The 27,527-nt window shown below is 47.1% G+C and overlaps 1 long non-coding RNA gene across 1 annotated transcript in view; it reads right to left on the bottom strand.

Moving 5' to 3' along the window:
* LOC117199646 (uncharacterized) overlaps positions 1 to 27,527 on the bottom strand; it is a 50,063-nt gene that overhangs the window by 8,351 nt on the left and 14,185 nt on the right. The gene's annotated exons all lie outside the window — the stretch shown is intronic.

Raw genomic sequence — 27,527 nt, 5'->3', positions numbered from 1 at the left:
GCCTATGAGTGGTGGACACACGGCTGTTTATTTTACTGTGGTTCTTTCCATCTGACATGCAACTGATGACTAGTCTGTTTTTCCCTCTCCTCTAGTATCGGATATTATCATTAAACAATGAATCATTTAGTTCTACCTGTGTGAGAGAAGTAAAGTCAAAGGGAAAGGTTGATGGAAGAGATGGCTGTGTTCCTTTTTGACCTAGATCTTAAAGGTCGAGTTTGCTTCAGGAAGTAGGAAAAATAAAATATGCTTCGGGCAGATGAAACGGAGACAAGAAGGTGCAAGTGGGGATGACAAGATGGTGAAGGTTAAGATTGGTGGGTAGAGAATGAAATTTGCATGGCAGGGGACGTGGGGTTCTCTGAGGTCCCTGCAAACCTGACCAAGGTATTCAGAGATCAGTGAGGAGTCATGAAAGAATTCTGTGTTGTAGTAACACAGACATAATCTAAAATTTACCACTATAACCATTTTTAAGTGTACAGTTCAGTGACACTAAGCACATTCACATTGTTGTGTGATCAACACCACTGTCTCTAGAACTTTTTCATCACCCTAAGCCATTAAAGAATTTCTATAAGGTAAGTGATATGATTGGATTTGCATTTTATGGAAAAAAATAAAACCCAAATCCAGGGAGTGTCTGAAGTCAGGGAGATTATTTTAGGAGGTCAAAGGCGGTCGAGGTGAAGGAGGGTCAGAGGAATGGAGGAAGTGAGGGAGATAGTGCAAGAAAGGCCACAGATGTCCAGGGTGGTTGGTCCTAGGAAAAAGTGCACAGAAGTCCATGATTAATTGTGTGGGAGAGAAGATGGAGTCCAGGGTAAACCCAGGTTTCCAGGTTGAATATATACTGGGGTCATTTATGAGACCAAGGTTATAAGAGAAAAAACAGGTTGGTTGGTTTTTTTTCCTGTGTTTTAAATCAGCTGTGATCTGTGCTTTTCCCCCACACACCACATGAGGTAACCCAGTCCCTTATCTTGTGGAGACTTTTATCTCTAAAGCCTTGAAGGCTGTCAAAGCCTATTTCATGACAACAAAGTGTGTGAAGGGAAGTATTGATCCCCGTAATCTTGTTTAAGGAAGGATGGATCCCCGTAATCTTGCTTAGTTTTGCTAGAGGGGAAAAATGAATGAGTGTGTGGTGGAGACCCAATTCTAAGAGTGAATATGAGGGTCTCCAGGTGAATGAGAAGACAGCCAGACCCCAGGTGGTACCCACAGCCCAGGGACCTGGTATCTGCTTCCCTAGCTGTGGATAGCTCCCTATGAGCTGGGTCCTACTCTGACCCTCAGAGTCTTCCTCAAAACCAAATGGAGCTTCCTGGGGAGACCCCACTGCCTGGAGGGGCATGGCAGACAGCACCAGCATCACCCAACCAGCGTGGAGCCTGGGCCCTAAGAGATGAAGTGACCCTCCCGAGGCCACACAGGAGTAAAGGACAGAGTGGGCACTTGAGTCCAGCCAGTTGGAAACTCCTTCTAGGAAACAGCAGAGAAGACACCATGAGATCTGGAATAATATAGACCAGGGGTCAGTAAAACACAGCCCAGGAACCAAATCCAACAGGCGGTCTGTTTTTGTACAGCCTATGAGCTAAGAATGGTTTTTACATTTTTAAATGGCTGCAGAAAAGAACATCAAAAGAAGGAAAATATGTGTGATACATGAAATGGTGTGAAATTCACATTTCAATGACCATAAGTAAAATCTGAGTGGAACACAGTCATGCGCATTCATTCCCGCACTGTTCATGGCTGCTTTTGTGCTGTGATGGCAACGGTAAGCAGCTGCAACAGAGAGCCTGCAGCCCACAAAGGCTGCAGTATTTACTTTACAGAGAATGTTTGCCAACCTCTGGTGCAGACCTGGAGGACTCAGTGCTCCCGATTCAGGCAGAAGAGAATTCGGGGTCAGTGACGGAGCAGTAGCCTCACACCTCTCACCTGCCCGGGAACAGTCAGGGAAGTCTGACACCCCAAATTCAGCTCCTCTCCCCTTCCAGGCCACTACACTCAAGCCCCCTCCCCAGGTACGAACAAAAGTCCAGCTCAGAATGAATCTACCATCCACATCCATGGAGCTGACCCCCGAATCCACCTGCGACCAGAAAGAAGCATCCTGTTTGTTCGTTCCTTCGACAAGCCTTTGCTGAATCCGTATTATGTGTTAGTTGGGAAGGATGCAATAATAAACAACGATGAATAAGACAGGAACAGTCTCTGTCCTCATGGTGTGAAGGGTCTAATGCATGAGAAGTATCACCAAATAAGACCCCAAGTAAATGTCCACCTGTAGCTTTGGCGAGGATGCTGAAGGAAAGCTACACGGAGAGACGAGGACCCAGGGTCCATGAGAGGCCAAGCTGAGGGTCTGAAGGATGAGCGTGTGTTACCTCCCCAAAGGGAAGAGAACAGTGGGCAAAGGGAACAGCATTTGCAAAGACCCTGAAGAGCACAGAGCATTTAAGAAGGACAGTGTGGATGGAGCTGGGCAAGGGGGCAGCGGCAAGGCCGGGGGTGGGGGATGGGGGTGGGGGAGGTCAACATCCCAGCCCTGGCCCCTCTTCCCACATCCCTTCCACATCCCCACATGCCTTTAGAACAGGGGATGAATTACCATTCATCTATGCTATGGTTATATTATCCAACGATAAACGTTCAATTAAGGAGATTAATTGCATGTAAATTTCCTAAGCTGTAATTTAGTGTGCCTGGAAAATAGATCATAAGTGGTTTGGACAGCAGAGTCACACCTACGTCAAGCAGGTATGTGTGAGTGAGATTAATTTGAGTAAAGCATTTAGTACAGTGCCTGGGACATTGTAAGGGCTCAATATATGCTAGCTCTTCCTATTACTGTCATCATTCTATCACCATCAGTTTTATTTCATGGACCAAAAATAGAATCATGACTCTAAGAGAAACATTCCCCTGGGGATACATCTTTTCTTCGTTTTTCACATTTTCACAAATATTATTGACACATCATCCTTTCTCTTTCAGTGTAAAATCCGAAATCCTTGAGATGACTTGAAAAAGATGGGACCACACAGGCACTGCACACCACCCATTGCTCCATGCCAGGAGGAAAAGCCACAGGAAAAGCACAGTCGTGAGTCACAGGCAAGCAAGAGAATTTGCCGCAGCCTCAAGTGTCCTAAACTGCCCCACCCCCATTCCCTGGAAACGCAAAATTTAGACATCGGAGGGGGAAGATCTGTTATCTGCACGGGCCTGGAAAGTGCTGAGTCAGCCCAAAGCTGTAACGTGAGTAATGACCCTGCGGTTGATCCGTGAGGATCCACAGTTTGGATCAGAGAATAACGCCCAGCGCTTTCAGTCCTGCGGAGGCCTCCACTCTGAGTGTCCTCCTGTGAACCCTCGTCCCTTCCTCTCCGGGTCCCAGACCTCTCCGTGCAGCACCCGGCTGGCAGCATGTCTGGAAAGACCTGTGCTGCCACCTGTGCCCGGCCCTGCTGGGTTATAGGAAGTAAGGTTCCTGGTCCTGGCCTCTGTGCCTGGACCAGGGAGTTTCTGGACACTCCATCCTAGTCAGACTGAGCCCCCAGTTCGAGTCCAGAAGAACTGTGATGAGAATACCAGGGCTCCAGGACCAGATGGCCTCAGGCAAATCCAGCTCTGCCCCTCTCCAGCTGTGTGGTTATGAACAGGTGACTTAACCTCTCTTGCCTCATTTTCCTTACCTGTTAAAGGGGAATATAGCTAATCCACTTTGAGGATTACATATAAACATGGCAAGCGCTTAGAATGGCGCCCAGCACACAGTCAATACTCAACAAATGTTAGGTCTGCTGACTGCCAGGCGGGTTGCGTGGGTCTAAGACCAGTACAGCTACCTACGGCCCAGCACTTAGTAGAGCCCTGGCTTGGTTTCATGCTCTACTGTCACTATACTGAAACTGAATAATTTTTGAAAAAGCTGACCTCACGTTTTCATTTTGCACGGGGTCCCACAGATTATGCAGCTGATCCCGTGACCACCATTTATCGAGTCCCCGCTGTCCCAGGAACAACCTGGGGACTTTGCAGACACCAACCCCACAGAGGTCCCTTTGATCTTACAAGCCTGGCAGTCTCCAGGTTACAGAGGAGGAAGCTGAGCTCCTAACCAGCTCCACCTAAGAGCTCACTCTGCAGAGATGAAGTGCAGCTTCTCTCGGGGGCGCACACAGAGCCCGCCAGAGCCCAGTTCCCCACTCCAATCTTTCTCAGTAATAACTCAGGCTGCTTTGGCCTTGGTATGCCTGACTGGAAGCTTGAGGCCGGTCACAAGAGGCCTAGGGTAGCTGAGATACGTTTGTTAGAGTCATCTGCATCAGAAAAAGAATTTTAACCGAAACGCCTGCATTAAATTGTAAAATGATTGGTACCGTAGGCCAAGTGGTAACTTGCCGACAGATCCTGTTACGTGTTATTTTGAGGCAGTATAAAATGCATGTGCACACACGTTATGTGAATTAGCTGCTGACCCCTGGGGGATTTTCCTAAAACCCCCAGTGCGTGGCTTCCCCTAAGGCATTGGCAGATCTGGCAGCTCGCAGCCATGGCGGGGGAGCTGAGGGGCAGCTGCCCCTTTAGGTGGGTTGTGTGTCTGCAGCTGGCCAGGTTTCCTCCACTCTCCAGGGCTGGGCTCCGTGCCCGTTCCTCACTCATGGTCTCTTGGGCCCCAGTTCCCATCGGCTTCCTGGGCCCTCCAGGCTTTGCGCTTGTGACTTCTGGTTTCAACTCTGAGTCGCAGAGAGAACACGGGGCCTGGAGCCACCGGAGCCAGCGGGATCTCCCAGCCCTGCCACTGCACTGAGGCACCACGCCGAGGAGAGACCAGGGGCCTCCAAGTCAGGCAGGCAAACTTGACTCCCTGTGTCCCACTTACTCAGCAAGGTGATATGGGGTACATCACCCCCTTCTGCTTCTTCACGGGTAACTCACTCGGGTGACGGGGCCGTCCCCCCTTTATGTGCCGCCACGCTCTGCCTGGCCCCTCGCATCCTTGGTCTCCAGCCCCCCCATATCTCTGCGAGGTACCATGTCCCTGCACTACAGATGTGGAGGCCAAGAGACCTCTTAGGAAAAGAACCAACGATGGATGCTAAGTTAGGATCCAGACACCTCCAGGCCTGCGTGGAGACCTGTGATTTTGTGTGCTTGGGGGACGGGGGGAGAAGATGCAGCAGGAGGCCACGGCGCATTGCAGGGAGGGCTTTCAGAAGAGCTCCGATGCACGGGACTCAGCCCTGGGCCTGGCGGGGAGCGAGAGGTGCATATCAACTCAACTTACTCTGCCCCCGTCAGGCTGGTGAGAAAAGGAAGCGCCGCCTGCTAACCTCCCAGCGCCCAAGCAACTCTCCTGTGGGGTCTCTCCAAGGTCAGGAGTGACTGAGACGGGGACCGTGCTGGTCTCCCTCCAACCCCTGTGGGCCTGAGGGGAGCAGCTGCAGGTGAGGTGGGGTGTCTGGGGGCCGAACAGAAGCCAGGAGGCCAGCGGTGGCGGGGACACCTCAAAGGTTCCCTAGGTGACAGCCTAGAATTCAGAGAGAAAGCCCAGGAACCCAGCTGACTCCTCAGGGCATCTGAGGCACACCTGGGACTCCCCATCACATTCTTTTCATATGTGCATATAATGTGTGTGCATGTGTGTGTGTATGCATGTGCATATGTGTATGTGTAGGGGTGTATGTTTTATGCATGTATACGTGCATGTGTATATGTAGGTATAGGTGCATGCGTGTATAGGTATATATGTACACATTTATATAAGAGATATACCCATGTGTTTGTATGTATTTATAGAAATGTGCCTATAAGTGTGTGTGTGGGGGCATATACATGTATATACACTTATGCATCATATATATAGATTATATATATATATGTATATATATATAATACACCTTGAGCCTTAGGATACAATTATACAATAAATGAAAATAAAAAGCTTGTGTAATGAATGGGTGAAGGCGGTCAAAAGACACCAATTTCCGGTTATAAATAAAAAAGCAAGTCCTGGGGATGAAACGTGCAGCATGGTGACTCCAGTTGACGATGTCGTATGGCGTGTTTGCAAGTTGCTAAGAGAGTAGATATTAAAAGCTCTCACTACGAGGAAAACTTTGTAACTGTGCATGATGGATGTCAACTAGGCTGACTGTAGTATTCATTTCATAATATATACACATATCAGATCACTGTGTCGTACACCTAAAACTAATACCATGTTATATGTCCATTATATCTCCATTTCTGAAATAAGTAACTCAGTTTTTCAGAAGGTTTTGTATGTCTTACCACTTAGGGAGGTGTTCAAGGTAGGAGTAGAAATCTTGAAAGTGGGCCTCACGCCCTGCTATCCAGGGAGCGAACTGTCCAGCAGATAGAATCAGAAATGTATGTAAGACGCCACTTTACACAGCAACTGAGGCTCAGACGCAAAGGAACTACACACACATATTCTCCTGTCTTATTTTCTATTTCTAGGTAATTACCTGTTATGGCTGGAGTCGTTTTGCTGGACGAGAAGAAGGATGATTCATTTCTACCTAAACTCTAGCAGTGGGTAGTGCCGCGTTACCGGCGGGGAGACGGGATGACCAGAGTGAGCTGTGCCTGCAGCAGAGCCTTAGGAAAGGCATGGGCAGCCTTGGACTAGAACCCCAGCTCTCCCACTCCAAAACTTTTTTTTTTTTTTAATCTGGCACTTTGCATGTATTTTCTCAATAATATATTGATTACAAAAATGTGATAGCAATGAGAAAAATTTAAAAGTACTCTAAATCAAAGTAAGTTAAGTTCTTTAACAGAGTCAAACGTAGAATAAGATACATGACACACAATGTATTTAGCCAAGTGTGTGTTCTGCAATCCACTTTATACCCATGGATGGGACACTTTGCGAGATTAGATAGGCAAATGCCTCTGTTTTACTCCCTGACCTCACATCAAGGAATCTCCATTCACTATTTAACTGAGGAGTCAGAACTCTGCTGACATGAACAAAAGAATTGTTATTGTAACTAGATTGTTTTCATAGAATTCATTCTCAGATTAACTTTTATATTTCCTCCCAATCTAGTTCAGGAGAAGTAGCCAATTCCCTTTCTGAATATTCCCTGAACTTCATTTTTCCCCCTTGAATTGAACTGTTTCAGATTACACGTGGATTTGAAGAAAACCAGTGAAGTTCCATTTCTTCTACAGGTAAATACATTTCTCTGTATGTATGTATATGTTACATATTTTACTAGATTCTTTTTTTAAGGTTTCAGTGAGGCTTGTTTATTTTCTTACTTTAAAACTTCTTTTTACCTCTCTCCGGAAGCTTTCTGTGAAACAAATTTGAAACAGGCAGCAAATGAAATTGTTTGTAGGACTTTGCGGTCACTTCCTTAAGGCTCATGAAAAAAACAAAATCGCTGAAACAAGGGCAGGAACCGCAATGAGCTCTGGGCTTGGGGACTGGTGTTTGCAGCTCTAACCTCTGCTTCAGCCCCTGGGCCACTTTATTCCCCTCCTGGAAACTGTCTTCGGGTGCAAACAGAAGAGAGGGCGAGGAAGGAGGGCAATTTATCCTCTCAGCAACACGTCCAACAAGTCCTTGAAGGCCTCCAGCGGCTCCTGGAGGACATCTGGACGCTGAGAACCCCTTGGCCTCCCCCCTACAGCTCTCTGATGCTGATCAGGAGATATAAAGAATCTTCGAGAACCAAGTTCTCCAGGAACCCCCAGGGAGCCCTCCCCCCAGAGTTCCAGCAACCATCTGCTAGCACTTGGGCAGCCACCCCAGAGGGAGTTTTCCAATGCCAGGAGGGCATTCCTGCCAGCAGCCTTTAATTAAGAGTGCCGTGATTACAGTCACTCAGAGCCAAGGTGGCATTCCTCTTTTACTAAACGTTGCCCATTTAAGCACAATAGCTATTTTATGGGCAAAAAGAGACAGAAGCTTTGTAAACCTTTCCCATCTAGAGAAAGACAGCCGTGAAGGGTCCTTCCCACTTTGTCTTCCTCAACCTTTGAAAACAATCCCCCTTCTTTCTTTTCCCTCTGCACCACAGACCCACAGCCGGCCAGGTGAGCTCCAATGAAACCCCAGGTCTTTACTGAAAATGGGGCTTTCCCGAGGGGAGAGCCGTACGTCACCCGAGGCCCCTCTTTAGAAATGCAGACTCCTGGGCTCTGCAGCCTTACGGCGTTAGAATCGTCACAAGCAGGACTGAGAACCTGGGTTTTTAACGTGCCCCAGGTCACACTGATGGACACTGAGGTTTGAGACCTGCTGCCCTACTGTGCACTAAGACCCTGAGAGAAACACAAAGAAAAAGAGCCACGCTATGATGATTTATACATTCCTGGGACATGCCCACAGAAGAGAGGACGAGGGAGAAGTCTGACCATCTCATATGTACGAGGCTTGATCTTTTGCAAGCATGACCCTTTACCATCCTTGCAACAGCTCTGAATGAGAAAGGTCCACTCTTTCCCATTTTGCAGGTGGGAAAACTTGAGGCTCAGAAAGGTTAAGTCATCTGCTCAAAGTCACACAGATGACAAGGGGCAGAGCTGAGATTTGAATCCAGGTCAGCCTGAAACCAACTGATTTGGGCCTCCGGGATGACTTCCCAATTCCAGCCACCAGCAGCTTTATCAGTTGACAGGCCAGATGGTGCAGTAGGAGGGGCGAGGCAGAGACCTGAGAGACAGTGCGATCCCTTTTATTCATGCTGAGACGTCCAGGAGGCGGGAGTGGTGGTCTGCAGAGAGAGTTGTGTAACTCCAGAGTGCTGTGCAAAGGGAAGAGCTGTCATTGCTTCTTACCATGTGTTAGAAGATCACTGAATTCTCGCATCTATTAATAGAGTCTGGCAAGTGGTGAGGAGGTGGCCAGGATCCCTTGGTAATTTAGCAACAGCTGCAGGATCAACATTCTGGCACAGCAGGCCCCATGGAACCACCCCAAGCCAACATTTGGGGGTACCACATGGTGTTTATCGTAAATTAAAGGTGCGAGGCTGCTTCAGACAACGAGCGCTCTGACGCCTCCCCCGTGCACCGTGCTGTCCTTCAACCCACGCCTGGTGGCACCGATGTGCCTGGACAGAAAGCAAAAGTACGCATACACCAACCTCTCTCCCCTTCCTTCCTCGCTTTCTCCCTTCTTTTCTTCTCTTCCTGTCTCCTTAGCTCAGACTTGCCCAGGGCACCTACTCTGTGCTGCACGCTGTGTAGAGCTGAGGGTTCCAGGTCAATGGCACAGGCAGGAAGCAGGCGCTGGCTCAGTGTCTGCTGAGAAGCAGCACCGCAGCTGGACACTCGCACAGCTTCGTAAACTCAGTTACCTCTCAGTGTTTCCGTCACAGCTGAAAATACATGGGAACTGTTCCCGGCAAGAAAGCCAGTCTCTCCTGGAGGGTGACCAGCTGCAGAAAGTGATGGGAAACGTGGGGGAGGGATTAGGGGTTAGGGATGTGTGTGTGGGGGGGGATGCGTCCTTTTGTGCGTGGAAGGACCTGGGACTTCTTCATGCTGCCTTCCTTTCTTTTTTTCTTTTCTGCTGTAAATTCTTGGGGACATTCATTACAAAGTTAGTCCAGTTATTGATGATAAGCAATTATTGCCTACCATGTGCCTGGCATTGATGTAAGTGATCTCATCAAATTCTCATTTTTTTAAAATAAACAGAGATAGATGTCCTTGTTCTCATTTTGATAAACGAGAAAATCAAGGCCCCCAAATGTTGCATTTCTTGCCTAAAGATGTTCAGATAAGGTGATAAGAACAGAAGTAGAGTCCCAGATGTAGAAAACAAACATAATTACCAGGGGATAAGGCAGTGGGGAGAGGGGATAAATTGGGAGATCGGGATTGACATATACACACTACTATATATGAAAGAGGTAACTAATAAGGATCTACTGTATAGTACAGAGAACTCTACTCAAATACTCTGTAATGGCCTATATGGAAGAAGAATCTAAAAATGATTGGATATATATATATACATATATTATACATATATATATATAGAGAGAGAGAGAGAGAGAGAGAGAGAGAGAGAGAGAGATAACTGATTCACTTTGCTGTACACCTGAAACTAACACAACATTGTAAATCAACTATACTCCAATAAAAAAAAAAAAGATGATAAGAAAAGTCAGGAATCCTTGAACAAGTACTTACCAGGCACCCACTGTGTGGCCAACACATGGATTCAAACCCAGGAACTCATGTCATTTCTGTTCTACAAAACTAGGTACTACGTGAATCTGACAATGTCCCTCCCCAGTTTAAAGGGTATCCATTATCCATAAAATCCAGTTATCTTAACACAGGGTTCATGGCCGCCCGCGATCTAGCCCTTATCTCTCATGTCTATCACCTGCCGTGCCCAGACTGTATCTAAAAACACATACCCACATAATGTAAGAGTTCTATTAGGGAACAGTTTAAGGACTGCAAACCTTTGGGCACCATTTAATACCTTTCTCATCTCTACTTGCTTTTTATTTAGACATGTGACATGGCTTGCAACACATTAGACATTGGGAAGGAATAAAAATGAATCATATGCAATGTTAAAATAGACCAGTGGAGGATGACCTCTTTGCTGAATCCACTGTAGAGTTAGAGACAGATTGAACACCCCTCTGCCTTAAGGTCCTGTGGTTGTCAAATGCCTCTGCCTTATAGCTAAAGTGCCCCGGGGGTGGTGTCCCCAGCCAACACTAATAGCCTTAAACATTTTATCCTTATCTGCTTTGGGCTAATCTCAGGAAAGGCCCCAGATCACCTTTTCAATCATCTACAGCAGCTCTCAATAGCTCTTCCCTTTCAAGTTCAGGAACAAATACTGAAGAGCTTTACGAGTGTCCCTGTAACTATTCTATGACTTTAATTTTCATGGCAGGATTTTTGTTCCTGAGAAATCTTTTAAAAAATAATGTCAAATTAATCTGCATTTATTGATTTTGGACCTTTTAAAAATATACACACGTTTGTAAAAGTTTTAATTCAGCATCTGCTGGAGAGGAACCTAAGGGACAGAACGTACTAATGCATGGAGAGAATACAAACTGGAATTGGACAAATCTGGATTCGAGTCCTGGATATATCATGTCCTAGCTGTGTGGCCTTGGGCAAGTTGCCCAACCTCTCTGAGCCTCGGTTTATTCACATAGTAAGCAAGAATCATCATATCTACCCCTGAAGTATGGTTTGCAGATAAAAGGAGCCTAAAAGCCAATGATGTAAGCCCCAGTCCAAGTCCAAAGGCCCAAGAACCAGGAGTGCTGAGGTTCAAGAGCAATAGAAAATGGCTGTCCCAGCTCAAACAGAGAGCAGATTCACCCTTCCTCCACGTTTTTGTTCTATTCAGGCCCCCAGCAGGTCGATGTCCACCCACACTGGGGAGGGCGATCCGCTTTACCCTGCCTACCAATTCAAGACTTAATCTCTTCCAGAAACATCCTCACAACCACACCCAGAATAATGTTTTACCAGTTCTCTGGGCATCCCTCAGCCCAGTCAAGTAACATAAAATTAACCACCGCACTCAGACTGAACCCAGATGTCTTTGCCTCTAAGACCCCTTCGCCCGGTGCGCTCTACTCAGTACATGGAGGCATTTCTGTGAAACTGTTGGGCACAGGAGCTGCCTGGTGCTGTAATAGGGAAGCCCAGCCTTGACAGTGTCCAGCAGAGATTAGACCATCCGCTGATCTGTCCTGCTGGCTCTGGGATGCCTACACTTGGTTGAGGACCCCTTGTGAGCCAGAAATTCTATAAAATTTGATCTGTCCGTCTGGGTTGCTACCCAAAGAGGGTTAAGAGAGGAACTGTGGAGAAAATTAATTTAATCTGGTGAGGAGTCAGGAAGTAAAGCAGGCCTGTTGGCAGAAGACCCTACCGCACTTGGAAGACAAAACCAGCTCATTCAAAATGGCCCATGGCGATTCGATCCTTATTAAAGCAGAATGTAAAATCGTAACGTGGACATTGTTGCTGTTCATAAAGGATCTTATAAAGATGATTGCCGGGCACTTTCGCTGTCCCTCTGAAATACAGGAGCCATTAAACTGCCTCCATAACCCTGGGAATATTGAGGAGGACTTACTGGGAACAAATAGAGCTTCAGACCTCAGTGGGGATGACTCATGGATTTACTTCTTTCTCGTACTTAACCCCAGCCATTTAACCTCAAGGAAAAGGGAAAATGCTTACAGTGACAAAAAAGAAATTAACCCCTACTACCCTCAACTTGCTCGACAGTAGCCAGAGGCTCTTCCCAGTAGGGTCAGCCGTGCCCAGCGACTCAATGGTCCTGGCCAAAGGCAGGCAAAATCCTGGCACCTCCTCGCCCTCAGCCTCAGCAGCGGAAGAAGTGGGTCCGTGGCACAGACAGCAGCTTCCTCCTCCCACAGCCCAAGCTGAGTTCCCAGTTGACATGATGAGGATTCTATCTAAATCCCTAACTGGGACCCAGATCACCTATTGGGAATGATGCTCTGGCCAGACATCAAGCCCCTTGCCCACATGACTCTTCCCTTGCCACGGTCACCCTCCTGTCATCCACACACTGCAACTCACACACACGGTTCTCTGTCCGGCTCTCTGGACCCTAACAGATGAACCCAGATGCTTTCTCCCATATGGTGGCCCTTCAGGATTTGAACACAGGGATGAACATGTTGCTTGAACATGGTAGTCTCCAGACCTATGAGGCTGGCCTCTTTGGAATAAGCTCCAACTTGCCAGCATCCCTCTGGGCAGTGCCTGGGTCCTCTGGCTGAGGACGGAGTGGAGCCTGCCCTGGGTACCACTTATACCTCCCATGAGGCCACCCATGGGGCAGGAAGGTTTTGGCAGGTGTTTCACAAGGTGACGTTTTGTCAATCAGCTCAAGCCCCAGATCTTTCAACACAGGACAGAGCAAAATGAGGCCATTATGGCCTTAAGTCTTGATGAGAACAAGAAGACTGAGCTTATGAAATCAGGCGAGTCAAGCACAGAACAAATTCACCTCTGGGGGAGGTCCTACAATTTAGCAATTGAGAATCTCTATTGTTTACAGAGGAAATATGCCAAAGTCTTGGGAAGGAGGGAAAACAGGTTGTTCTGGCCAGCCCTTGCCTCAGGTAGGTAGCTACCTTCCCTGCCCCGGCCCAACTCAGAGCCCCGGCATACGGGTCACCTGTGTCTTAGACATGGACAGACACTAAAATAGCTTAAGATACAGCAAGCCACTCCCACCCACCCCACATGTCCCCAACTCCTATTATCTCTACACAGACACACACACACACACACACACACACACACACACTATAACTAAACGCAATAAGCCCTGGGAATTCAATTTGACAATCAAAAAGAACAAAGTACTGAGACATGCTCCAACATAGATAAACCTCAAAGACATGATGCTCAGTAAAAGAAGCCAAACACAGAAGACCACATATTGCATGATTCCATTGCTATGAAATGTCCAGAGAAGGAAAATCTACAGAGACAGAAAGTCATTTAGGTGGAGGGAGGAATGAAGCAACCAATAATGGACGTGATATTTCTTCTCTGGGTGATGAAAATGCTCCAAAATTATATTGGGGTGATGATGGCGCAATTCTTTTTTTTAAAATTATTTATTTATTTATTTTTTGCGGTACGCGGGCCTCTCACTGCTGTGGCCTCTCCCGTTGCGGAGCACAGGCTCCGGACATGCAGGCTCAGCGGCCATGGCTCACGGACCCAGCCGCTCCGCAGCATGTGAGAGCTTCCTGGACCGGGACACGAACCCATGTCCCCTGCATCGGCTGGCGGACTCTCAACCACTGCGCCACCAGGGAAGCCCGCGGGTCCAATTTCTGATTAGGCCACTCCTGGCGATGTGACTTGGGGTGATGACTTCCCTCTGTGCCTCCCCTGTATAATAAGCCTGGCGATACCCACCTCCACCGCTGGGTTATTTGGGAAGGTGAAATGAGACCCCGGTAGGACGGCACTCCTGCTCTGGGCTCCTGCAGCTCCCCGTGTGTCTCTCCATTTACATCATTAACATACGATTAATACAAGTTTGGGTGTCTGTCTCTGCCACTCAACTGAGTCTCAAGGTCAGAGATGATGTCTTACGGATTGATAGATCCCATCTCTCCATCCCATCTCTTACCCATCGTAGGTGTTCAATAAAAGACAGCAGTTAATATCACTTAGTGCTTGTGAGAGACTCATGGAGAGAGAAGGGCTATTCCTAAGTTAGGAGAGGAAATGAAAGCCCAGAGAGGCGAAGACTTGGCCCGTGAAGCAGTTCATCCCAAACCATCCCTGTTTCCTAAGGCTCCAGCCTGGTGTGACTAGCTCTGTGTCTTCTCAGGGGCCCCCTTCTCTGCCTTCACAGATGCAGTCCCGGCTCTCACCTCCTACAGTAGTTTGGGGCTCCCCAAAAGGCCGGGTCCATCCAAGTCACATCTATGATCAACCATCTTGGAACAGTCTGTTAAGCATGTAGTCTTAGACCACACTAACAATCCTCACCTTTTAAATTCGGCAATGAACTTGTGCCAAGCATGGCAGTAAGACCCATGCAGTCTTGGCTCTAACGAGGACAAGCCCATCCAGGCTAGAAGCTCATGAGCGTGCCCAGGGTGGCACAAGGCCCAGTCTCTGTTGATGGACGCGAGCATTTTGGCATGCCCATCTTTGCACGTGGTGCATGCCTGCTTTCCCCCCTCTACTCATGTGCTCTCGTCATGGCTGTTAAGAATGAAATAGCTGTTAAGTATTAAGGACACACAGCCATCAGTGCCTGAATTCTGCCTGCCAGTGATCCCTCTCCCTCCCCTGGACCCCAAGAAATCTGTAGACACAAGACATAATAGCAGAATGAAAGGCAAAGGACCACTTGACTCAGAAGTCGAGCCCCTGTCATGAATCCACAGCATAGATGAGCCGCCTGAGGCCGACAGGACCCCTGGACCCAGTGAAATCTAAAGCTTGAGTCTGTCGACCTCTGGTTGCATGGAAGATGCACATTGGAGGGAGATGGAGCCCAGGGAGGAAGCACGTTGTTCAGCTGCACGCGATCAACCCTGAACTCACTTCTCCAGCCACCTATGCGCGTGGAGAAGGTCGAACGGAAGGGAAGGTGGATGGAGGCTTTGACTCTTTACCACAAGTACCCTGCCAGCTAAGAAACAGAGCCCACAGGCTGGACTGTGCCCAGACTCCTCCTCCTTCCTTGGCAGGGAGTAGGATGTGGCAGCCGGAAGGGATATGGGCAGTAGCTGGGAAAAGGGTGAGTTATGTTTCCTTTCCTGCAAAATGCTGTAAAGGCAAGAATGTGGGCTCTAGGATCAGGAAGATGCCACGTCCATGTTGACTGCGGGGGACTTCCGAGGCACATACACTTCAAGAACTGTTGAAAACAACCCTGTCGCTAGGACCGGGCAACTCCTTGGAAGGTAGTGGGGTTGATGGTGAGGCCAGTGGGGAAGGATGCCCCGGGAGGAAGCTGCTTCTCCCAGGGTCACCAGCGTGACGACCAGGCAGAGGCAATGGGACTGCCTTAAGCTTCACATCCTCCACCTGTGGGTGCAGACTTCTCAGTACCTCCTTTCAGGGCTGATGGGAGGAACGCATCGGAGCAGGGCTCGGAGGACACTACTCACTTCCTCTTGCCTATATCCCACCAGCCAATACCCGATGGCGTTTGCAGGCTCCTGGAAACCGGCATCCACGTCCGTGAACTACAGCACTGGAGCATTTACCTACCCCTTCCCAAACCCCCAGGAGAGCAGGTGACCCGGTGGGTAGATGATGCCCTGAGGGGCTGTGGAAGCAGCGTCCATGCTTCCCTCTCCAGGACGGTGGGGTGGCAGCTGGAGCATGCCTGGTGGGGAGATACAGCCTCAGAGCAGAGGGATCTGAGATGATCCCCACTTCTTTGCCTTCTGGTTGTGCGGCTTGGAAAAACTGCTCGACTGCTGGAAGTCTCTCCTCCTCATTTGACAGTGTGGTCCAGGTTAAATAAGACCCTCACCAGCTTGGGAAGCCGTCTCCTTTTTGACCTCAGTACCTTCCTATGTGATATGAAAATTATAACAGAAGTTACATCATGACTGGTAAAAGGATTAGATATGCACAGACAGTGCTTAGAACAGGGCTAAGGGGTGCAAGTAAAGGTCATAGCAAAAGCAACAACAATAATAATAATCACAGGATATGATCCTTATAATGTGACAGTTGTTTTTATGACAGTCCTCTCATGTTTTCCTGCGAATGCCATGCACCTCAAATGCTCATCTTGCAGCTAAGCCTGATGTCTTGATCCGTAACTGTCGTGGTGAACTCTCCTCTGTAGGGAACTGGGATTGTAAAGGGCTGTGGTCGGCCTCCTGCCCCCTAGCCAGTGCTCAGGCAGAGAAGAAAGGCTATGACACATCAGGAATGTCCTTGCAGGCAGGCACCCCTGCCCTGACATTCAGGCTGCTCCGCACACCAGAGGTCTGGTCTTGAGCAACTTTAAGAATTTATCTGCACCTCGTTTTTCTCATCTGTAAAATGGGAATAAAAGTAATCATACTTTTATGATTAAAAGTGATGATTAAATTAGCTCAAGAGCTACTGTGGGCCCTGGGCTTTGCAGGGTTGCATACAGTTGATAGAATAGTCAAAGGTCACCAAAGGCAGCTGTGATTAGTTCCGTTGCCTCCATATGGGCCACTCCCCTGACCTAATAACCCATCAAGGGTCTGCATGGCAAGGACGGATCTAAATCTAACCCTCAAGCTAAACAGAGCCAAGATCTGAACAACCTCTGGGTTATGGCCAAAGTTTAAATCACGTCATTTCATGTGTCCATAAACACTTAAGAATCAGCCCTCCCTTACCCCACTGAATTCTTTGGAATGAAGAGAAAATCTGTGCGTGATCTCAGTTAGTCCTAACCTCAATGGGATGAAACAGTCCATAGCGTTGGGAGAGAAGATGATTTGCCCAGTCTTGGAACTGCCGCCAACTTTGAAACGCAGATATGTCTTCCTTTAAAGCCACCATGCTTCCTTTTGCATCCTGCTGTGTTTTCCTATTGAACATCTAATTTTATAGTCAATCTGTTGGCAAAACATCTAAGTTTTCAGGTAGAGAAAAACCAAGATGATAAATATCACCGGAGGGATGATTTTCCAAAGGTTAAACATGTGGTTGGAAACAACTAAAACACTACATACAAGATGATGAGTCAAGTGTCTGTGATTCATGCAACCAGTCAATCATTAGTTAATTTATTTAACAAACATGTATTAACCTCCTACTCTGTGCTAGGTACTCTGTGCTCTTACTCCCTGGGCTAGATGCTAGGGATGTAGCAGAATGTAAAGCCTATACTTGTTCTCCCAGAATTTCCCATTTGTTTAATATTATAGCTTTGATTATAACCCCTCTTGTCAGTTTTCTTGCCACATTACTCTGTTCTCCCACTCTAAGCCTTTTAATAGCATATTATCATTTCTATTTTTAATGGAAAACAGCAGTACTCATTTGTTGGTTAATTATTAACTGTCTCCCTCTCCATCCTCTTTTTCTATCTGGAATCCTTCTCCACTGTGCTGAATTTTAAAACCACTGGGTCTGCCCTTCTTCCATGAACTTTTACCATTGGAAGCTCTGATTGACTCCCACTGAGTAGGAGGGCAGCTATAGATTACTGGGAAATATGGTAACCAGTGCTAGAAAAAAAGTGGGTCACATCTTCATGTTTTATAAGCACCCAACACAATAGTACTCTTTCCATCTTTGAGTGGAGGGACCCTGAATCTCATCCTACTTGGCTTTGTAAATTAAAATGAAAATGTTTCCAATACAATCTGCTTCGCTCCAAAGTTGTCAGTAAGCCACCCCTGCCCAAGCTACCACACACAAAGCTCTGGCTGTGATTTTTGTGATATGGGACACAGGACTGCTCCTGGTACTGGGGCTCACACCAGGATCAGTTGCACAAGGGAAAGATGGGGTTACCAATTTAATTGTCAGTTCTATACGAGATGATGCCAGCATTTTACTGACCCTGGTGTGCACAGTAGCCCTGCGGGCCTCTGACTTCAAAAAACCATGCTCAGTTATTCTCATAGGTTATAAGTGGAAGCTTTAACCATCCTTTATCTGCCTTTAAATGATTTATTGCACTTACTTGTTTACATGGCATTCTGTTCTGTTGGACCATAACTTTTGAAATCAGAATCTCAGATTTAATCCTGGCTGTATCCTCAGTACATAGCCTAGGACCTGGCATAGTGTAAGGGCTTAACAAAAGCTTGTTAGATGAATAAAACAAAGAATGAATGAACAAACCACAGACGTGTAGCGCATCGTCTTATACACAGTGTTCCAACTGTTTCCAACTACACGCTACAGTTGAGGTCTATCAGCTCGGTTTTGCTCTGCCTGTAAATTTAGACACTTTGCCAACAGACTGATTATAAAACTATGTATTAAATAGGAAAACACAGCAGGATGTAAAAAGAAGAACAATGGCTTTGTAGACAGACATAGCTGGATCTGAAACCTGGTGGCACTACTAATTTGCTTTGGGCAAATCTTTTGCTCTTCCAGCCAGTATAGATAGAGAGAGACTCTAGGGAACAGATGTCCAGCAACTATACTCCGGGATCTTCTGCCCCACCAGGAGGGATGGTGCCTGTAGCAGGTTGGGTTCCCCTGGCAACAGGCCTTGAAATAAAAATTAGGGTACCTAATGTAAATTGGTACAGCCACTATGGAGAACAGTATGGAGGTTCCTTAAACAACTAAAAGTAGACCTACCATATGATCTTGCAATCGAGCACTACTTAGCCATAAAAAAGAATGAAATAACGTCATTTGCAGCAACATGGTTGGACCTAGAGATTATCATATTAAATGAAGTTAAGTCTGACAGAGAAAGACAAATATATGATATCGCTTATAGGTGGACTCTGAAAAAATGATACAAATGAACTTATTTACAAAACAGAAATAGACTCACAGACATAGAAAACAAACTTATGGTTACCAAAGGGAATAGCAGGGGGTGGTGGGGGAGAGATAAATTAGGAGTTTGGGATTGACATATACACACTACTGTACATAAAATAGGTAAACAACAAGGACCTACTGTATAGCACAGAGAACTACACTCGATGTCTTGTCAGAACCTATAATGGAAAAGAATCTGAAAAAGAATATATATATATTTACATATATACGTACTGAGAATATACAATATAAATATATATATGTATATAACTGAATCACTTTGCTGTACACTTAAAACTAACACAACATTGCAAATTAAGGATAGTTCCATTTTTTTTAAATTAAGGTACCTAGGAATTTGCTGTTACAATCAATACGTAATAGAGAGGGAGAAAGCAGGATTTGGCAAAGGGAGAAGTTGAGCTACTCGGCAGTTCCAGCCAAGCAAGGTCTCTGGTGACACCCCCGCCCCGGGGGGCCTGGAAAATGGAAAAACCTTCAGCATTGTCCCAAGTCAGGGCATGGGGGCCACTGTTTCCTCCTTGCTTCTTGGAGCCAGTGCTCTCTCAGCAGCCCCCAGAGTTCTTTCCAGAGTTCTAACTCTTGTCTCCCAGGAGACTGCTCCCAGATCAATAAACTCTGGCTTATCCGATCTGATGTTCCCACTCCTCCTTGATCACAACCCTCAAAATCCAGTCTCCTGCATCCTCCCCCAGCTCCTGCTGACTCAGGCGGACTAGATCCTGCAGCCACTTCAGCCCTCTTCCTGCCTCTCCACATGGCCCCAGATGAGATGCGAATTAGCCCTGGTTATTAGCCAAGCAGCTAGGGATGGGGAGAAGTGGATGTAGACCCTGAAGCAGCTGATGTTCCCTTGCAGGGGCAAGGCCACTCCAACATCTTCAAGCAAAGAAAGAGGGGATGTTACTCCTCAATAGGGATGAGAGGCCCAGAGATTCAGGGGAATCTAGAGAGTCAAGGTTTGGGGACACATCAACCCAAGTGGTTCCCAAGCAAGGTCAGGAGACCTTGGCATGGCAGACCTGCCTGAGTGGGGAATTACTTTTTCTTGTAAATTGCACAACTAGGCTTTGAATCCAGGCATGCTGACCCCAAGTCCTAGTTCCTGAGCACCCGCTAACAGGCAGATCTAAGATTTTTCCTCCATGGCCATTCCATGGTCCCATTGCAGAGGAGAGCAAATGTCCTTCTACATGTTCTCTTATCCTCTGGGCCCACTATTACCATTTTTTTTAAATCACCCTAATTAAAACATAACCTCTTTGATACCCTACTTATCGCTGTATCCCAAGCAACCATCACAGGACCTGCCACATGGTAGGGGCTTCACGAGGGTGACAATCATTAGGAAGGAAAGGAACTAGTGTGTGTCAAGCCCCTTCCACATGCCAAGCTCTGTGCTAACACCGTCAGGCATTCAGCTCCATTTCATCCTCTCTGAAATCCTCTGAGGTCAATGCTGATGACCTCTAAGGCTGCCCTTGAGGAAACCTTGGAGGCAGATCTGCTCAAGAGGACGCGGCCAGGGTCCCCTGAAGTCTGACTCCAAAGCCTCACTCGTTAAAGCATTGCAAACGAAGGCATAAAAGAGCAAACCTTTAAAACCACACACAGGCACCATGTAAAAACCAGGGGAAGGGACAGGCTTCAGCATTAAAACATGCACCACGACTCCAGCAAACTAAGAAAGTCAACGTCAGGTAGTTGATCGAGAACAGCATCTTTGAACCAGCTTGTATTGCAAAGCTTCTGTCCAACACTTGTCAATCTAAACCCTGGGAACTGAAGCTACAGAAAGAAAGCTGTTTAATATGCAGGGAGCTCAGCTTTGCGGGGAGCAAAGGGCCTTTACCTCCCCCAATATATTCGGGGAGTGAGCAGAAAATGGCATTTAACAGGATTTGAAGATACAGAAGACCTGTACGACAAAGGGACTGTGGCTAATTGTTATTGGGTGGAACAAACCACCCCAAGGTTTAGTGTCTTAAAATCACAGGCATTTATTTAGCTCACGTGTCCGCGGACCCGCTGGGAAGTTCTGTGGATCTGGGCTTGATTCTGAGTCTGTACTGCCAGCAGGTCAGCAGAGGCCTGATTGGCTGAGAACCCCGCGGTCATGTGGTCTCAAACTCCAGCAAGCTACTGCAGGCTTGTTTACACACGGCCACTGCGTGGGACCCCAAGTCAGCGAACAGAAATGTGCAGGGCCTCCTGAGGCCCAGCCTGGAATGACATACTGCTCCTTCTGCCGATTCTATTGGCCACAACAAGTCACCACCTCCATTCAAGATGTGTGATAGCTGACTGCACCTCTGATGAAAGGAGCTGCCGGTCATGTGGTAAGGGGTGCGGAGACAGTGAGAAGAACTGTGACCATTTTTGCTGAGATGGACCGTGGGGATCTCAGACAAAGAAACGTCCTCAGGTCTCACTGACCCTGAAAGAAGGTCAGAGGTTTTATCTACTGTCACACAACAAGGCATGGTCAGAGGCCAAAATAGAACAGGAGCGTTACAGAGAATAAAAATGCAGTTAACCCCTACTTAGTACTGTTAGGGGAAACACTGACTGAAACCGGCCACCCTGGCCAGGCACCACAGTAGCCACTTGCATGACTTATCTTACAACAGGAGGTCCTGGTAAGGAACGAGGAACTAGCAAGCTACCACCAGCCGGAAGAATTCGGGAAAGGTCAAAAGCAGAGAGGAGACGCCAGTCCGCATGGCCTACCAACCTCCCAGAATCCTCCTTGCTGGAATCCATCTTGGCTGAGCGATGCCCGCGCCACCAGAAAGGACCCTGAGTCAGAGTGATTGGCCAGAGACAACCGGGAAACTAATCCCAGCACCATAAAGCCCGAGACTGCGAGCCACGTGGCAGAGCCGTCCTCCTGGGTTCCCTCACCCTCCTGCTCTCCACCCGGGCGCCCCTTCCCAATAAAGCCTCTTGCTTTGTCAGCACGTGTGTCTCCTCAGACAGTTCATTTCCAAGTGTTAGACAAGAGAAGAGTCCACTGGGGCTTCCCTGGTGGCGCAGTGGTTGAGAGTCCGCCTGCCGATGCAGGGGACACGGGTTCGTGCCCCGGTCCGGGAGGATCCCACATGCCGCGGAGCGGCTGGGCCCGTGAGCCATGGCCGCTGAGCCTGCGCGTCTGGAGCCTGTGCTCCGCAACCGGAGAGGCCACAACAGTGAGAGGCCCGCGTACCGCAAAAAAAAAAAAAAAAAAAGAAGAGAAGAGCCCACTTTCAGGTCCTGGAAGGGGTCTCCCTTCCTGCAACAGCACCATGGAAGGTCTTGATACACTTGATCTCATGTAATCTTCCCAATAACCCGGTGAGCAGCTTCTGGTCCCCACGTGTATGGGCATCTGAGCTTTCGCCTGCCCAGCAGGCCTCCTCTGCTTTCTTTAGTAACAGCATCCCAACATTCCTTTGAGAAAATGTGGTTCTTCCATGTTCTATTCATGAGGTTTGATAGGCTTGACCCTTCCCCTGGCTCCAAAGTGAGCTCAAGACATAGCCTATCAGAGAAGCCCATCTCTCTAGTCTGGGGTTACATGTGGGCGTAAGACCCAAGGCAGATGAATCATGTTGGCCACGGGAATTCCATGGAATGGTGTCTTCCTCTCACTGGGGTTAAGAATGCTGAAGCCTAGTGCTGTCAGTGGCCTTTGCATCAGTCAGGAGAGACCCTGACAATGACCCAGCACAGACGGAGCTGAGGGAGGGAGGAACAGAGACAAATTCCTAGGAAAAGTCATAAGAACCCAAAGATTGAGGCATGCCTGGAGCCGCGTGAGATTTCGGGTGTTCCGAGGAAGCTAATTCCATTTTTCACTTGAGGCAGATTGAGTTAGGTTTCTGTCATTTGCAACCAAAATCATGGCTAATAAACCAATTTAAAATATGCCTTTATACCTGAACTTGTGGGGCTTGGCTCTCCACCCTTGAAGAGCTTTCTATTTTATTGGAGAGAGAAGGAAAATATGCATGAATCAGTGAGAAAAGAGAGAGAGTTTGCAACAAAAGGCTAAGAAGTATTCATTTAACAAATACTGAAGGTCAAAACTGAGCCAAGCTCAGGTGTCCCTGTTCTAAACCTTTGTGGTACCCTGTGCTTCGGAACACTCAACGCTCTAGCAACTACCGGTTCTGTGTAAGTCATGCTAGGCTGTAAGCCCCAAGAGGGCAGGTAATATTTTTGCCATGTTCTTTAGTACTTTGCACAGTTCTGAGAGGTGGGGCGGGTGTCCTCTTTGCTCCCTCATTATTTCTTCAGTATCTTTAAAATTCATTGTTCAGAACCCTCGATTCCTTGGAAGGCTGCCATCAGGCCTCACCACCCTCTAGTGGTCCTTTGTGCTGTCATCCATGGCACACTGTCCTCCTCCCTACCTCAGGGACCATGGCTCCTCATTGGAATCACTTCCTTGAAAACAACCTTAAATTCTCCTCCCTCGCCCCACCCCGATCATTCTTACCTGGTCAAGCTCCAAACTTCATTAATTCACTTCTTCACCTATGCTCTGGCCTACCCCGCAACAGTTCAATATTGCTGCAGGTAAACACATCATCTCTGCTTAAAGGGAGACTCTACCTGGAGACTTTAACTGACCAATCACCATCCTCTCTCTCTCACATGGTGCTTTTTTTTTCTTGAGCCGAGTCATTTTTTTTTTTTATTGGAGTATAGTTGCTTTACAATATTGTGTTAGTTTACACTGTACAGCAAACTGAATCATATACCCCCCTTTCTTGGGTTTCCTTCCCATTTAGGTCACTGCAGAGCATGGAGTAGCGTTCCCTGTGCTATACAGTAGGTTCTCATTAGTTATCTAGTTTATACATAGTATCAATAGTGTATATATGTCAATCCCCATCTCCCAATTCATCTCACTCCCACCCCCATTTCCCCCCCTGGTATCCATACCTTTGTTCTCTACGTCTGTGTCTGTATTTTAGCTTTGTAAATCAGATTGTCTATACCAACTTTTTCAGATTCCACATATATGCATTAATGGAAAGTTTTCTTCCTCTCCTTTCTCCAGCCATATCCGTTGCCCCTGGAGTTAACTGTTGTTCTTACTTTCCCTGTATACTCTATGCAATTAAGAACACATATTCTTTTGTTTGATTTTTTTCCCCATAATTAAATGACAGCACTCTAAACCTACTCCTCTACGTGTTGCTTTTTTCACTTGACAAAATATCTTAGATGCCATTTCATCTATCTAGCTATCTAGCTATCTATCAATCACCTATCTATAACCTGCCTCCTCTTTTTAATGGCTACAAAATGCTCCACTGTAAGGACACACCTCATTCTATTTAATCAGCACTCTTTTGGTGAATATTTAAGTTGTTTCCACTCTTTTGCTAGCTCAAGGATGCCATGAGTATCTTTGCTTTGCATAAGTACTAACACATCTGTGGGATAAATTACCCAGGAGTCAAAGTGAACTGTGCAATTTACATTTTCATAGCTATTGTCTCTTGCCCTCAACAGAAGTTGTCCCAGGTTACACTTCCACCAGCCTCATCTTGGTTTAATCCTCAGCAAAACAATTACCACTTTCCAGGAGTGTTTGTTGGTTGCTGTCTCCCCCCAGGGCAGAAAATTGTTCGTTGCTGCTGGACTCCCAAGTGCCTACATTACTCTCTGGCAAGCTCCCAATAAATAGGTTTGGAATAAATGAATAAACAACTGAAAATGGACAGAATGAAAAGAGGTTTGACATCCAACTGACATCAGATTCTAATCCTGGGTCTGTCACAACTGTGTGATCTGGGACAAATTACTTAACCACTCTGGGCCTCATTTCTTCATCTGGTAGACAGAAAAAATAATAATCCTTATTTACTTTCGGGGCCAAATAGGATAATGGATGTGTCCTGTGTTTTATAAGTGTAGAGCGCCTACTCCCACCCCACCCCCCACCGCCTTCCTGCAGAAACTGAGGTCCTGGGCTGAGGAGGAGCCATAACCAGCTAAAAGGCAAATCCTAAATCAACACATTTAAACTTAGTGATGGCACATGTTGAACCTCATAAATTTCCGGTTAGATTTGTAGAAACCACAAGGATAATTTGGCAGGACTTCCACTGGCTAGTCCTCATTGGAGAGAAGGTTGATTTACCAGTAGATATTCTCTACAGAGAAGCAGATGTCTAGAGCCCCAGGCTTAAGGTCTATCAAAGAAATCAGGATACACGCCATCCAGCCACCACACCGATGACCAGCACTAATATTCTAGTAGATCCAAAAAATGTCCACCTAAAGAAACCGCTGATGGCTGGGATGAAGTGGGGCCAAAGTGAGATTTCTAGCAAAGATCAGGGGAAACACTTTTTTTCATGGATGCAGGGGGCTCTTTCCCCAACATAGAAAACAGCCTCAGAGGGTGGGCAAATAAAGAATTTAACAGCTCCTGCAAAAACTCACCAGAACCAATTATAATTAGGACTAGACTGGCTTAGCATGAAATGTCTGATGGAAACTCCATGCTGAGAAATTGAGTGCCTTATTGGGGAGAGGGGCTGGCTGGATTTCAGGAATGGCGGGGTGTAAGGTCACCCTGCTGTCTCTGTTTTAGATTGTGATTGACCACTGAATAGCTGCGCAAATTGAGATGCCCTGCCCGGACCCCAGCCTGACAGAACAATCAGCCTACACTGCCCTGGAGACGGTGGGGCAGGAGCTGGTAATTGACAGAGAGCTCACTTTGGAAGCAAGAGCCAGGAGCAACCAGGAATCTGAACTGACAGAGCCCCAGGGCACAGGAGCTGGAATCATCGAGGTCTGTGTCATGATGCACAGAGAGCTCTGGTTTTCAAATTCAGCTCTGCCATGTGACTTTGGACATGTGACCGGCCTCTATGAGCCTGTATTACCCCCTGCAAAACAGAGAGGAGAATAAACATCTTTAGAGGAGTGAAAAATGAGGATGCTATGATGATGATATTGATGATCATTCTAACAGCAGCTAGCCGCTATCTCACATTTTCCAGGTGCCAAGAACAATCTAAGGATGTTAAAAATGCATTAGCTGATGGAATCTTCACAAGGCCTCTGCTGGTATTCTTCCCATTTGCCAGACCGAGGGACTGAGCAATAGAGATTCTAAGGTATTGCCTAAGGTTACATAGCTAGAAGCTGACAAATCCTGAATCTGAACCTGAGCTTTCTGGTTCTGGAGTCCATGTTTGGAAACACTGGAGAGGCCATGTGGGTTTGAAGGATTAAAAGGGAAAGGATCCCTGAAATGTCTGGCAGGAAGATTGTGCTCAATAAAAGTGAGTTCCTGGGCTTCCCTGGTGGCGCGGTGGTTGAGAGTCCGCCTGCCGATGCAGGGGACACGGGTTCGCGCCCCGGTCCGGGAAGATCCCACATGCCGCGGAGCGGCTGGGCCCGTGAGCCATGCCCACTGAGCCTGCGCGTCCGGAGCCTGTGCTCCGCAACGGAAGAGGCCACAACAGTGAGAGGCGCGCATACTGCAAAAAAAAAAAAAAAAGAAAAAAGAAAACAAAAAAAATAACGCTCTTGATCCGAAAACCATCAGGACCCAAAGAGGCTCAAGACACGTCTTCTCCCAGGACTAGTCATTGAAGACCTGCATGCAGTGGGAAAAAGGAAATGAACGTTTTGTAAAAACCACCAACCGAGTCACACATGGCAAAGGCTTCCTCCAAAGCACAGGCCCTTCTGGGTCCTCTAAGCTGTTTTAAAAAGTAGTATCAGCCTTAATTTTTTAAAAAAAGATATGTTAATTTATATATTAATAATATATATTAATATTATTAGTATATTGATAATATATTAATTAAGCAGATCTATTTTTTAAATAGATATACGCAGTGAGTGGGTGAAGCTCCAATGCTGAGGCATTTTGGTGGGTGAAAGTGTTACAGAGTCCAAGCTCACTCTGCTTGCAGCACAGCAGGCCAATACATCAGGAAAGCCGGCAGACCCAGAAGAAGGCAGACTAAAATCTCAAAATAACCATCCTGTTGGGGTTTGGATGCCAGTTTCTTTTATAGCACGGAGAGGGGGAGGAGATGAGGAAGTAAAGTAAAAAGGCCGGTAAGTTCTGCAAATGTCCCCTGGAATGGCCAGCCTCGGGGAGGGGATGTGCTAATTTCTTCTTTCTTGCAGCCACCCACAGGTAGACAGGGTCTGGATGTTTCCCTGAACAAAGGCACTTTGGTTTAACAATCAGGCAGAGGGGCAGGGTTCCCTGAGGCAGGGAACATTATGTATACACAGTATCCTTTTAGTGAACAAAAGCAGTGGAAAGCAAATGTTAAAGTAAAAGAAACAGATCCAACCTGTATTCTGATTTGGGCTCTTCCCTGTTACAAAAAGGCGTGGGCAGGACCCCAAAGGTCAAAGCTCGGTCCTGACTTGTTAAGAGAAAATCACAAAGTTGAGGGTATGTCTGGGTCACCCGATGATGACTCAAGTGGCCCAGGGGAGTAGTCAGCTGT

This window comes from Orcinus orca, chromosome 17 (genome assembly GCF_937001465.1).
Source record: "Orcinus orca chromosome 17, mOrcOrc1.1, whole genome shotgun sequence".
NCBI lineage: Eukaryota > Metazoa > Chordata > Mammalia > Artiodactyla > Delphinidae > Orcinus > Orcinus orca.
This window is presented reverse-complemented; position numbering and strand designations above follow the sequence as displayed.